The sequence below is a fragment of the Lepisosteus oculatus genome, chromosome 3 (assembly GCF_040954835.1).
Source record: "Lepisosteus oculatus isolate fLepOcu1 chromosome 3, fLepOcu1.hap2, whole genome shotgun sequence".
Lineage (NCBI taxonomy): Eukaryota > Metazoa > Chordata > Actinopteri > Semionotiformes > Lepisosteidae > Lepisosteus > Lepisosteus oculatus.
In genome coordinates this window covers 2,680,383-2,691,756 of record NC_090698.1, presented here as the reverse complement: position 1 = coordinate 2,691,756, position 11,374 = coordinate 2,680,383, and positions in this window count along the sequence as shown.

The window sequence follows — 11,374 nt, the reverse complement described above, 5'->3', positions numbered from 1 at the left end:
GTTCTTCGAGGGAAGTCTAGAACAGCAGCACATACACGAATTTTCTTCATTAACTTTTATTACCTAGACACCAGGAGGTCACTACTTTTACAAGTGACACATGTGTAATTAAAATAGGACTTCACCTTTATTCGATAACCATGCATTCAATCGGTAATATTTAGATGTCCGTTCGATGTGCAGCGCTGCGTTGTCACTATCTACAAAATACTGCTTGTTGTTTATTTTGATCCCATCAGACATTACCATTACGTTTACGGTATTTAAAGATACCTGTATTACGCTCCGTCCTGCACGGGGGAAATATTCTCCATGCTGTCCAGTCATATCGCACGCAAAACAATCCCGTTTCACTAAGACATACGGCTAAGTTTGCACAAGTATTAATAAGGCTACCTCAATAATAGCAGTTATAAAAAGGGAGTTGCATTAAGTATGTATTAATATGGATGCTGCACATTGGTGGTGATGGAGGGGAGTCCCCATTACCTGTAAAGTGCTTTGAGTGGAGTGTCCAGAAAAGCACTATATCAGTGTAAGCAATAATAATAATAATAATAATAATAATAATAATAATAATAATAATAATAATAATAATAGTAATAATATTTTAATTAAGAGTTCATTAATATTCTCCAGTATTATGCATACTGTGTCTAAAACACAAGAATAGTTTAAATCTTTTAACTGTTAGTGCATTAATAATTAGTGCATTTGAAGAAGTCATTTTGGGTCCCCGGTGGTTTGGTCCTGGTTAATTAGCTGTGGAACCTAGTTTCCACAGGCAGAGAGAAGGGGGAGGTATTCAGTGTTGCACAGGCCTGTGAACCCAGGTCTGTGCGACACTGATATACCTCCCCCCACTGATCTTTCCGGCGGTGGCCTAGGGAGACAGCCCCTCAGGAGAGCAGACACCACATGGTTGTGCCCCTCCGACTGTCCCACGATCTGCCCCACAGTCCTCTCCCTCCAGGAAGTGTCCCCCATGAAGAAGAAAAGCATGAGCTCCTCTGCTCCTGTGGACGAATGCCCCTTGTTCACACAGAGCCTGAGAAAGAGACACGAGCACCTGTCTGTGAAGAATGCACTTGAAATGATTCTTAAAATAGCACCCCAAGAAATGTGACACTTTCAAACTTTGCGCATTGTGCTTTTTGAAACCCTGACCTCAATCTCAAGAGGGCTGCAGCCCCAGTTTCTCCCCTCTGGTCCCCCAAGCCTGGGGTCCCCCACTCCCGGCTCCTCTCGGCGGAGAGACGACCCCTCTTCCCTGCGTCATCAGGCCCTTCCTCCGAGGAAGACAAGCTCTGCAAGAGAGCTTTTCAGCGTGTTGCACTTGAGAGAACGGTAAAAGGAAGGAGGGCTCCCCGGCATTTGAACAGTGAATCTGAACCCCAGCACTGACACAGCGGAAGAACACCACCTGGAGATTGCAGGTTCAAATCCGGGCTGTATTGTCCTGTGGCTGTGGCTGGTTGGTAGACATAGAAAGATAGTGCATGCCCCTGTTGTTGACTGAGTGCAGCATGCAGGGCTCAGGGGTTGGGGGTTAATAATATAATAACAATTCCTTACACTTCTATAGCTCTTTTCTGGACACTCCACTCAAAGCGCTTTACAGGTAATGGGGATCCCCTCCACCCCCACCAGTGTGCAGCCCCACCTGGATGATGCGCCAGTACTCTCCCCACACACCAGCTCTCAGTGGGGAGGAGAGCAGAGTAATGAAACCAGTTCAGAGATGGGGATTGTTAGGAGGCCATGACTGGTAAAGGCCAGGGGGAAAAACACCCTTATATTTTTAATGACCACAGAGAGTCAGGACCCTCGTTTTACATCTCATCCAAAGGGCAGCACATTTTTACAGTCTAGTGTCCCCGTCACTATACTGGGGTGCTAGGACCCAGACTGCAGGATGAGCGCCCCCTGCTGGCTCCACTAACACCTCTTCCAGCAGCAGCCTCAGTTTTTCAGTAGCACCTGAGTTGAAAACAAGAAAAGCATCGTCACAGGGGTCTCGCCTGGCACCCCACGCTTCAGGGCGAGACTACTGCAACTCTTTCAAGGAATTAGAGAGTATGCTTTAATAAGATAAGATAACTTTATTGGCCATATACAATCTCTTGCATTAGGAATCTGTCTTTTCGCATACCCCAGCTTGCTCTCCATGAAACACACAGACAGGGAGAGAAGCTTGGGGTCAGAGTGCAGGTTCAGCTATTTTTACAGCACCCCTGAAGCAGTTGGGGTTAAGGAACCTCAGGGGCCCAACAGTAGGATTCCTCTGTCAGCAGCGGGATTTGAACCGGCAACCTTCCAGCCACAGTGCCACCACTCCACCCACTCCCATGCTCTGGGACAGCTCGACCTATTTTATATATAATAGGTCTAAAAATGTTGAAGTGCACTGCAGTCCTGTTTTCAGAGGTGATTCATGCTATTATCATGAACTGCTGCTGCAAAGTTTTAGTTCTTTTCTAAAAAAAGCTCACTGCTTTCTTGCGGAAATGGGGACTTCTTTTGTGAAATACTTATATGTGTTTTTCATGTTTACGCTCTGTTCAGTTTTTTAGTTTTCCTGTGGGAAAAAAAGGCCGCAAAATAAAATCAGGAAAAACATCCGAGCCAGGGTATCAGCCGCCCGCCATCGCTTCCTCGCGCAAAGCCATATGAAGAATGAAACCACCTGATTGGTCCGTTGGAGCCATTGCAACCTGCTGATTGGTTTCGGCAGGCGGGGCGGGGGCGGGACTTCCTGCCGCTGGCCAATCGGGGAAAGGGTGGCTCTGCCTGCTTCAGCACTGCCAGACGGCGCTTGTTATGGTTACTTACAGCTCAGCGTCCCCATCACCCCCCCCCAACAGGAAAAGGAACCGGCTGCTGCTGCTGTCGTCGCTCTAGGCAAATGAAGCGAAGCGTTTGTGTGGTCGCGGCCGTCGGAGAGCAGGAGCTCGGGGGGGGGGGTGAGCGAATGGAAACTGTGCAGAAGCGCAGCGCGTGGCCCCCCGCGAGACTCTCGCCCCACCACGCGCCCCGGCAGCGCGTGTAAAACCCGTGACAAGTGACACGCGACGGCAGGCCTTTCGGTCCACCCAGCCCGTTCGGGGGGGTTTAGGGGTTGGAGCCGATGATCGTATCCAGCCTTTCTTGCAAAAGAACGAAACCCGGGTCTGGTCCTCGTTGAGCGGCATGTTCCATACACCCGCAACTCTTTGTGTAAATGTTTCGCTCAAGTTCTTGGTGTCTAATACCCTTCTGTGCAGTTACCACTTGTGCCCTCTGGCCTGAGCTTTATTCACTCAGGCAGTCTGCTGGATTGACACTGTAAGCGCACTCCCATCGGCCTGCAGCCCCTGTGATGGGAGCCCTGTGTGGGCTGCAGCTGTCTCCATGTTTTCATTTTTGTGGCACAAGGGAAGACAATCTGGCAAGGCATCCCAGCACATCTCCGCAGCCCAGGCACCCCACAGTCCTGGACAGTCTGGGCAGCAGTGCTGCACCCTGGGGACTCCCAGCTCCCTGCAGCCTTGCCAGGCTGGAGGCACAGCCTGGCGCCTGGGGCCAGATCGACTCTCCTGTCTGCCGCTGACCGGGATTTGTGCCAGAGCTGGGAGTGCTGCGCTTCCTGAACAAGCAGGGTGACTTTCCCACATCCGGGTGCAGCTTGCAGCTTCAACTGCCACTCAGCCCACGGCACCTTTACACCAAAAGTAGCCCGAGTTCCCACTAACGAACTCCCCCTCGTTACTGTGTGTGACACAGCGCCGTGCACGCGCAGTGGATCGGGCGCTGTGCAAACCGCAAAGCGGGTGATACTTAAAACAGATGTTCTCTGGAAAGGAAAACCTGTCTGAGTGCATTCAACCTAGGGGGACTGAACAGTCTAGTTGCTTGTCTGACTTGTTGTTTTTTTTACGTTCTGTGCTATCTAACCTGTTGCTGTTGCTGTTCTGTGTTTATGCTTTGTGATTCCATGATGCCTTTGTATAGGAGCACACATGCAAATAAGCATTCCATTGCACTTGTGCACAGGACAGATAAACTGGACTGAACTGAGGGCTGGGGTTCCAAAACTGACATCTGACAGGTTGCTGCGATTAGTTAGGTGGGTCCTTAATTAATCCCATGCTGGGAATTCAAGTGCTACAGCAGCCAGGCACAATCAACACAGTACAGTACAAATGTAGCAATACAGTAGTCATACAATACAATAAATACATTTTTTTAAAAATGGGATAGTTACAAACAAAACAGAAAAAGCACACAAACACACACAAAGTATGAATGTACAGAACACAGGGAAGATACGATATAGATACTGCACATATAATTAGCGGGGAAACTGCGGGACAGGTCGCAGCAGCGCTCTCAGACGTGCAGAGCTCTCGAGAAGCGGCTCGCTCAGCGCCGGCGGGCGGGGGGGGGTCACGAGACAGCCCCGGCTGTTTCCACTCCCCCAGCGACACAGGGGGCGGGGCGTCACGCGGCCCCGCTTTCCCTGCCCAAATATTTGTCGCTAAGCAACAAGCCCCGGCCTGCTCTTGCAGCCCAGTGTTTGTAGTATTTGGCTCGCAGGGGGAGCGTCTCCCCCCCAACCCAGCTTGTCCACCCCCCCCCCCCCGCAGCCTTCTCACTGTCACGGTGCGGCTTGTGACGTCGCGCTCAGGGAGAGGAAGAGTGAAGCTCGGAGAGGTGACAGGTAAGGTTTCTGCAAACCCGCACCCTCACCCTCTCCCTGCCTGCCTCGGCTCTGCCCCTCTCCGTGCTTTCACCCGGGACGGCTGCCCACTCGGCGCGCAGCTGCGGCAGCGCCGCGGCTGGAAACATCTGGAGCGTCGGGGAAGGGGGTGACGTCATCGCCCCCCTGTCTGGGCTGCGCTTGGCCGAGGTCCACCAGTCTGCCGCGCTGGGGGCCGTCCAGGACTGGGGTCCGGGTCGGGGCGGATGAAACCGTAGAGAGGGTTTGATGCACTCGCAGCGTTTCCCAGTTTTCTCTCGTGTCCCGGTTTCTTGTTCAGCCGGTGCTAAATAACTTTTGTCTTCTTCCAGTCCCAACGCCCATTGCGATCAGCCCGGCACCGCAGGGGGCAGCGCAGATCCCAGATCGGTTATTTGACTCAATCCGACGGATTTTCACATCGGGCGGCTGCAGACACACCGGCCCTCCGGGAGCAGGACTGGACAGTCCTGAGCTACTACGGCTTGTTCCAGGCACCCCAATCTCTCTGTAAGACACCCCCTCTCCAGAAAAGGTAATAAAAAGGTCCTCTTCTGAGGACAAATTTCAGGGTTGGGTTGGCTTTCTCCATCCCTTTCAGAGTTTTGGAGCTCCATCAACATCTCCAGTCAAGGGCAGCCTGGTGACGCAGTGGTTAGCACCACTGCCTTGCATGGGTTTAATTCTGTACCTGGGGTGCTGTCTGTGTGGAGTTTGCATGTTCTCCCTGTGTTCGCATGGGTTTCCTCCCACAGTCCAAAACCGTACTAGTAACTTCATTGGCTTCGGGGAAAGGTGGCTCTAGGTCTGTGTGTGTCCCCCCGCGTCCTGTCCAGGGTGTACCCCACATTGCGCCTCTTGATTGCTGGGATACAACCTCGAGCTCCCCTGCCACCCTGAACTGGAAGAAGTGGTTAAGAGTGGATGGGTCGCCAGTAAACTCCTCTGATGAGTACTAATTAAATGATTAAGTATCAATAGGGGCGCTGTACAATGGCAGACCCTGCGCTCTGACCCCAGGCTCTCTCCCTGTCTGTGTGTCTCATGGAGAGCAAGCTGGGGTATGCGAAAAGATAATTCCTAATGCAAGAAATTGTAAAGGGTTAATAAAGTAATGTTATAATATTGAAATAAATTATCAATTAAACGTCAACCACATTATTATGGATCAGTTACCTAATTATATAATTCTGTCAATTAAGTCAGTTGTAGATTAAAGGCTCACGATACAGGGTACATTAGTTGAATACAATGCAGGTTGGATCAAAGCTCCTGAGTGCAAGAAAGTGCCAAGTCTAACCATGCCCAGATTCGTGCGCGCCTTGTCCTCTGTGGTCTGGAGCGTCCAGCCAAAAACAGCGAGAACCCATCCCGGTCTCAGCTGGCGCAGCAGCGCCCCCGTGTGGCCAGCCAGGGTATAACACTGCAGGAGCAGACTGCTCATCCCGCATCAGGCTCTGGGCAGTGTGGTCGCGGCGTCTGGCGACCCCCCCCCCTCAGCTGGTACCTGCAGCTGCAGGGCGCAGCCGGCTGGGGTGCAGGGGGGTGTGATGGCACTGTGGGAACGGGGAAAGAAAGACTGAGAGGGCGCCCAGAATCGGGTCGAAAAATCGGGGAGCGCACCGGCTTAGACCAGGCGCTTCACGCATGAATAAGTATATAAACATTTCCACAGCCTGCTCTGACTCAGAACCGGTGACCTCAAAGAGTCCGTTTCTGCCCACTTTTGACTGAGACTGGCGCCAGCATGGTTCAGTCAGGGAAGAAGGAAGGGGGAGAGAGAGAGAGGAGAGGCAGAGGCAGACAGAGAGAAAGACGGGGGGAACGAGAGAGAGAAAGGGGAATCGGAGCAGGCTGATTCACTCTCACACCCGCTCGCTCACGCTGGCTTATGTAACAGGCTGTCCTATATAGCCGACAGAGGGAGAGCCAGATTAAGGCCCAGCAGAGGGAGCAGCGATGAAGTCATCAGCCGCGTCAGGTAAGATCAGCGCCACTTTTCACGTTTCTCCCCCCACCTCCTCCCCCCCTCGTCATCAGTCCCCCTCGTTCCGCAGGGTAGCCCAGCTGGTGATCCAGGGACGCCGGACGAGCGGATCGCTGTGGGGAGCGTTCTGCCATCAGCCCGCCCGTCTGTGATGGGACAGGGACACATCTCCCCTCCTGCTCCTCTGTACCTTTGAAGGTTAAAGTGTTGCCCCTTCCAGCACAGTGAAGCATCGTGAGCACAGCGGAAATAAACTCCAAGTACACTGTACAGACATACAGTAGATCTCGATGTATTGATACTTTACAATAAATACTCCTATTAACTCACGCTCCGTCATGCTTATGTAATGCACAGTACTGGGTTGCAAAGGATTGTACATTGTTAGCTATAGAGGGCCTCTCCAGGTTTTACCATGTTTTTACTGCCCTTTACTCTGTTTCAAGTGCTGTATCAAATGCTTAGACAGCACATGTGCAACCACACCAAACACAGAATGCCTTGTGCCATGGCATTGTGCATCACACAGAGCCTGACACAGACGCTCAGGCAGAAGATTGAAGCATACTGCACCTCTCCGCTATGGCAGTGGCTGTGTTTTGGGGGTCCCGCCTGTCCCCCAAGCCTGACTGGTGGAGTGACAGTCAGGAGGCTCTGTTCTGGTGGTCGTGATTGGCCGCAGATGACGGTGTGGGCTGGGCAAACGCCAAGGGGCTTAAAACACTGTCCATTCAACTTCCTGTGCCGAAGGTCAGTTGAGTTAAAGCTCTGAGATGAGGGGTGGAAGGAAAGTCGGGGAATCCTGCAGAGGCAAAGGAGACCGCGCACAGGAGAGCGAGGCAGGGCGTACACACTCCTCCTCTCGCCCTTCGAGACGCTCGTCTTGTAACGTGGCCGGCGGCGCAGGCCCGTGCCGGAGGCTCGGTGCTGATTGGAGGAATAGGCCGGTGGCAGCGACAGGGGCCCAGACCGACCAATCCCATCATGCCCCAGGGGATAGCCAGGGGATCCTGGTCCCAGCTGGCTAGCGTTTCAAGAAAAAACGACATACTGAAAGTAGAACCTGTCCAAGAAGTGTGTAAGCAATTATACTGAGAGAGAGAGAGAGAGACACTTCCTTGTGTCCTCATCTCTTCGGATATCCCACTGGGCAAGGCTGGGGCAGGAGATTGCCCCACAGATCGCCACTGTCAGTGGTGTAGGTGGCGCTTTTCCCCCTGGACCACCATTTCCACCTGACCAGAGACCTCCTGCTGGAGGAGGTGCCATGCTTCAGACGAGTTATTAAACCGAGATCATGATTACTTCGTCATTACAATTCCCATGGCTGCTTGTAAGGTAGTGGGTTGTCTGTCGTGTCCGACGATGATGGTTGTACTTTGTGCAGCTCACCTGTTTGGGAGATGAGCTGCGTGAAGAAACCTGTGCAGGGGAGCCATCTGGAAGTGGGAAAGCCGTTGCCCTGGGGCAGTCCCACTCTCTCAACCCCAGAAGCCTGGGTCCAGCGGTACGAATAGTCGTCACCCCTGGAGACACCCTTGGTTGCAGTGGACGGCCATGACGCCTTTCTGTGCTTCGTCATGCCTGTGCTTTCAACGGCGGGACTCTGATATGGCATGCTCATGTCGCTGGGGCAGCTCTGTGACCTCCCTGGGGTACCCTCCCGGACACCGATGCCCAGAGCCGGCCCGCGGACTGGGCCCCCGTGAGGCCCCCGTGAGGCTGCGCGCGGCCAGCCAGCTCCCTGCTATTCTCAGCTGCCGCCCCCCTCCTCTGCATTCCTGCCGGATAAAAATATCCGCTGCGCTATTAAAAGGCACTCTTGTGTCAGAGAATAGCAGTCAGCACTGGGCGCGGGAGCTGACTAATCTGCTGCCGTTACTCCGCGACGCACGCGGCGGTCCAGGGCAGGCCGGCTACGTCGCTGGCGGGAAACGCACTCTTTCCCTTTTTTATTCGGGGCTCGTCAACAACGGCATAGCAACTCACCTCCAGCTCACCTTTTCAGAGAAACCTGTCACCCCAGCAGGAGCCAGCTCTGAAAAACAAAGGAACTATAATGGGCGGACCCGGTGCTGTTCAAGCTGGGGAAGTGGATCTCAGTCACTGTCAATGTGCCTGGTGACTAATCATGTGACTAGTCCCCCCGTCCCCCCCCCCGCCATTTCAGCTAAAAATGGTTTTCAATTAAAAATACAAAACATTTTGAGCAATCTTCCCAAACACTGCTCAGTCCTGACAGCAGCATTTCAAGCCGGAGGCGAAGAGCTGTGTAGTCATTTGTGAAGTACAAACACTTGTCCAGAATAGGACCTAGTGTCTTAAATGAGAACTCAGCGTTTACAAACTTTACTACTCACAGCTTTTAAAAGTTAACCCATTAGAATATTTTAAGTAATTTGATAGGCTGGATGAATAACCAACAGAAATCAGTATAATGTAATTATTTCATGCTTTAACCTATTGAAAATATGTTTTGGGTACAGAATGCAACAACATTGGATCATAGCTGAAAGAGATTGGGGTGTAAAGATAAATTAACTTTAAGATAAGACAAGACCACTTTATTGGCCATATACAATTTCTTGTATTAGGAATTTGTCTTTTCACAGACCCCAGCTTGCTCTCCATCAGACACACAGACAAGGAGAGAAGCTGGGGGTCAGAGTGCAGGGTCAGCCATTGTACAGCGCCCCTGGAGCAGTTGGTGTTAAGGGCCTTGCTCAGGGGCGCAGCAGAGTAGGATTCCTCTGCCGGCCGCGGGATACAAACCGGCAGCCTTCCAGGTGCAGATCCTGAGCCACAGAGCCACTGCACTGCCCTAATATTTTTTGTTTTATAGGGGTGTATGGAAATGCTCTCTAGGGCTTTTAAGCAAGGTGTGCGATCGTGCTATAACTGGGTGTCCTGCATGTACCCCTGCTAAACCTGAGCACAACTACACACTTTTTGTCACATGAGGGAGTCTTACACTCCTATATACAACACACACGCAACAATCCTATAGTCCCTGAGACAGCAAAGCTGCAACAAGCTTGTATTCCTCACATGGATTCCTCGATTTCAATGGATTGTCAGGGAAAGTACATTCCTTCACTCTCTTATCCCATTGTCCTACAGTCTATAACCCTGAACACCCGTGTCCTACAGTCTTCTATACCCTGTACCCCAGTCTCCTACATTATAACCCCATACTTAAATCCCCTGCAATCTGTAATCCAGTAATCCCGTCTCCTATACCCTGTACCCCAGTGTCCTACAGTCTATAACCCTGAACCCCAGTGTACTACAGTCTAGAGCCCTGAACCCCAGTGTCCTACAGTCTATAACCCTGTACCCCATTGTCCTACATTCTATAACTCTATATCCCAGTCTTCTACAGTCTAGAGCCCAGTTCCCCGGTGTCCTCAGTCTAGAGCCCAGTTTCCCAGTGTCCTCAGTCTAGAGCCCAGTTCCCCAGTGTCCTCAGTCTAGAACCCTGTACCTCAGTGTCCTGCAGTCTAGAGCCCAGTTCCCCAGTGTCCTACAGTCTAGAGCCCTGTACCCCAGTGTCCTACAGTCTAGAACCCCTTATCCCAGTCTACTACAGTCTAGAGCCCTGTGTGAGTGTGTGAGTGTGTGCACCTGTGTAAGAGCATGTGCACCTGTGTGAGAGTGTGTGCACCTGCTGTGAGTGTGTACAGCTGTGTGTACTTGGGTGCGCCTTTGTGAGCCTGCAAGTCTGTGTCTGCCTAGTCTGTGTGACTGCATCAGATACAGATAAGCTCCTTTGGCCATTTCTGAGCTGGACCAGCCTGTACCGGTCACAGGCCGGACTGTCCCCGAGCTTTATTTCCTCGTTTCTGTAAAGCAGACGGACGCTCAGAGATGCTCATCATGGTTGCTGCCTTTTTCCCACCTTTGTTCTTTGAAAATTTCAAAGACGACACTCCTGTCCTGAGGTAGCTGTGTTGCCGCGGGCAACCCGTTTCTAGGTTTGGCAAATGGATGGCAGAGATTTGGGGGGGAGGAAGGCAGTCTATTTTTAGGTGGGGGGGCTCCATAAATAGCCACGCAGGGACTACGAGTGAAGGAGAGCGAAGGAGAGGGAGGGAGAGACGCTGGTTTGGGGGATGGAGCCACGTTGGCGTGGTGACGTTAGGCCCCTCACGTCAGCGGGGATAAGAATAGGATCTCCGCGCGGCACTCAGGGAGGCGGAGGGCTGTAAATATCTCCTGCGAGCATCTTAGCCCTCGCCAGCTCCGGAGCGCAGTGTTCTGTTCTCTGGGCTGTGCTGCGCTGAGTCAGCCTGCCAGCATCGGGCACACAGCCTCACACAGAGAGAGAGAGAGGGAGAGGGAGGGAGGAACGGGCTGGCATCAGGAGCAACACACACACTCACATCCCTGACACACACGCTCACAACGACACACGGGCAAACGTGATCCGAGGACACTTACTGCTGCGTTGCACTCTCCCAGGCTGCCCAAGCGTGTGCATCCAACACGCGAGGCCTGTGCACACCACGCTGGCCTGTCTGAAATGACATGGGTGTGTGCATCTATGCATTGTATAGAGATCTGTTCATGCACATATCCCCAATGGGCAAAAACCTTTCTTCCTCCTACCTGCCGCGCACTGTGTAGAGCTGAAGAACAGCTTTAAAAACATTGTCAGTTGTGTGAAACCG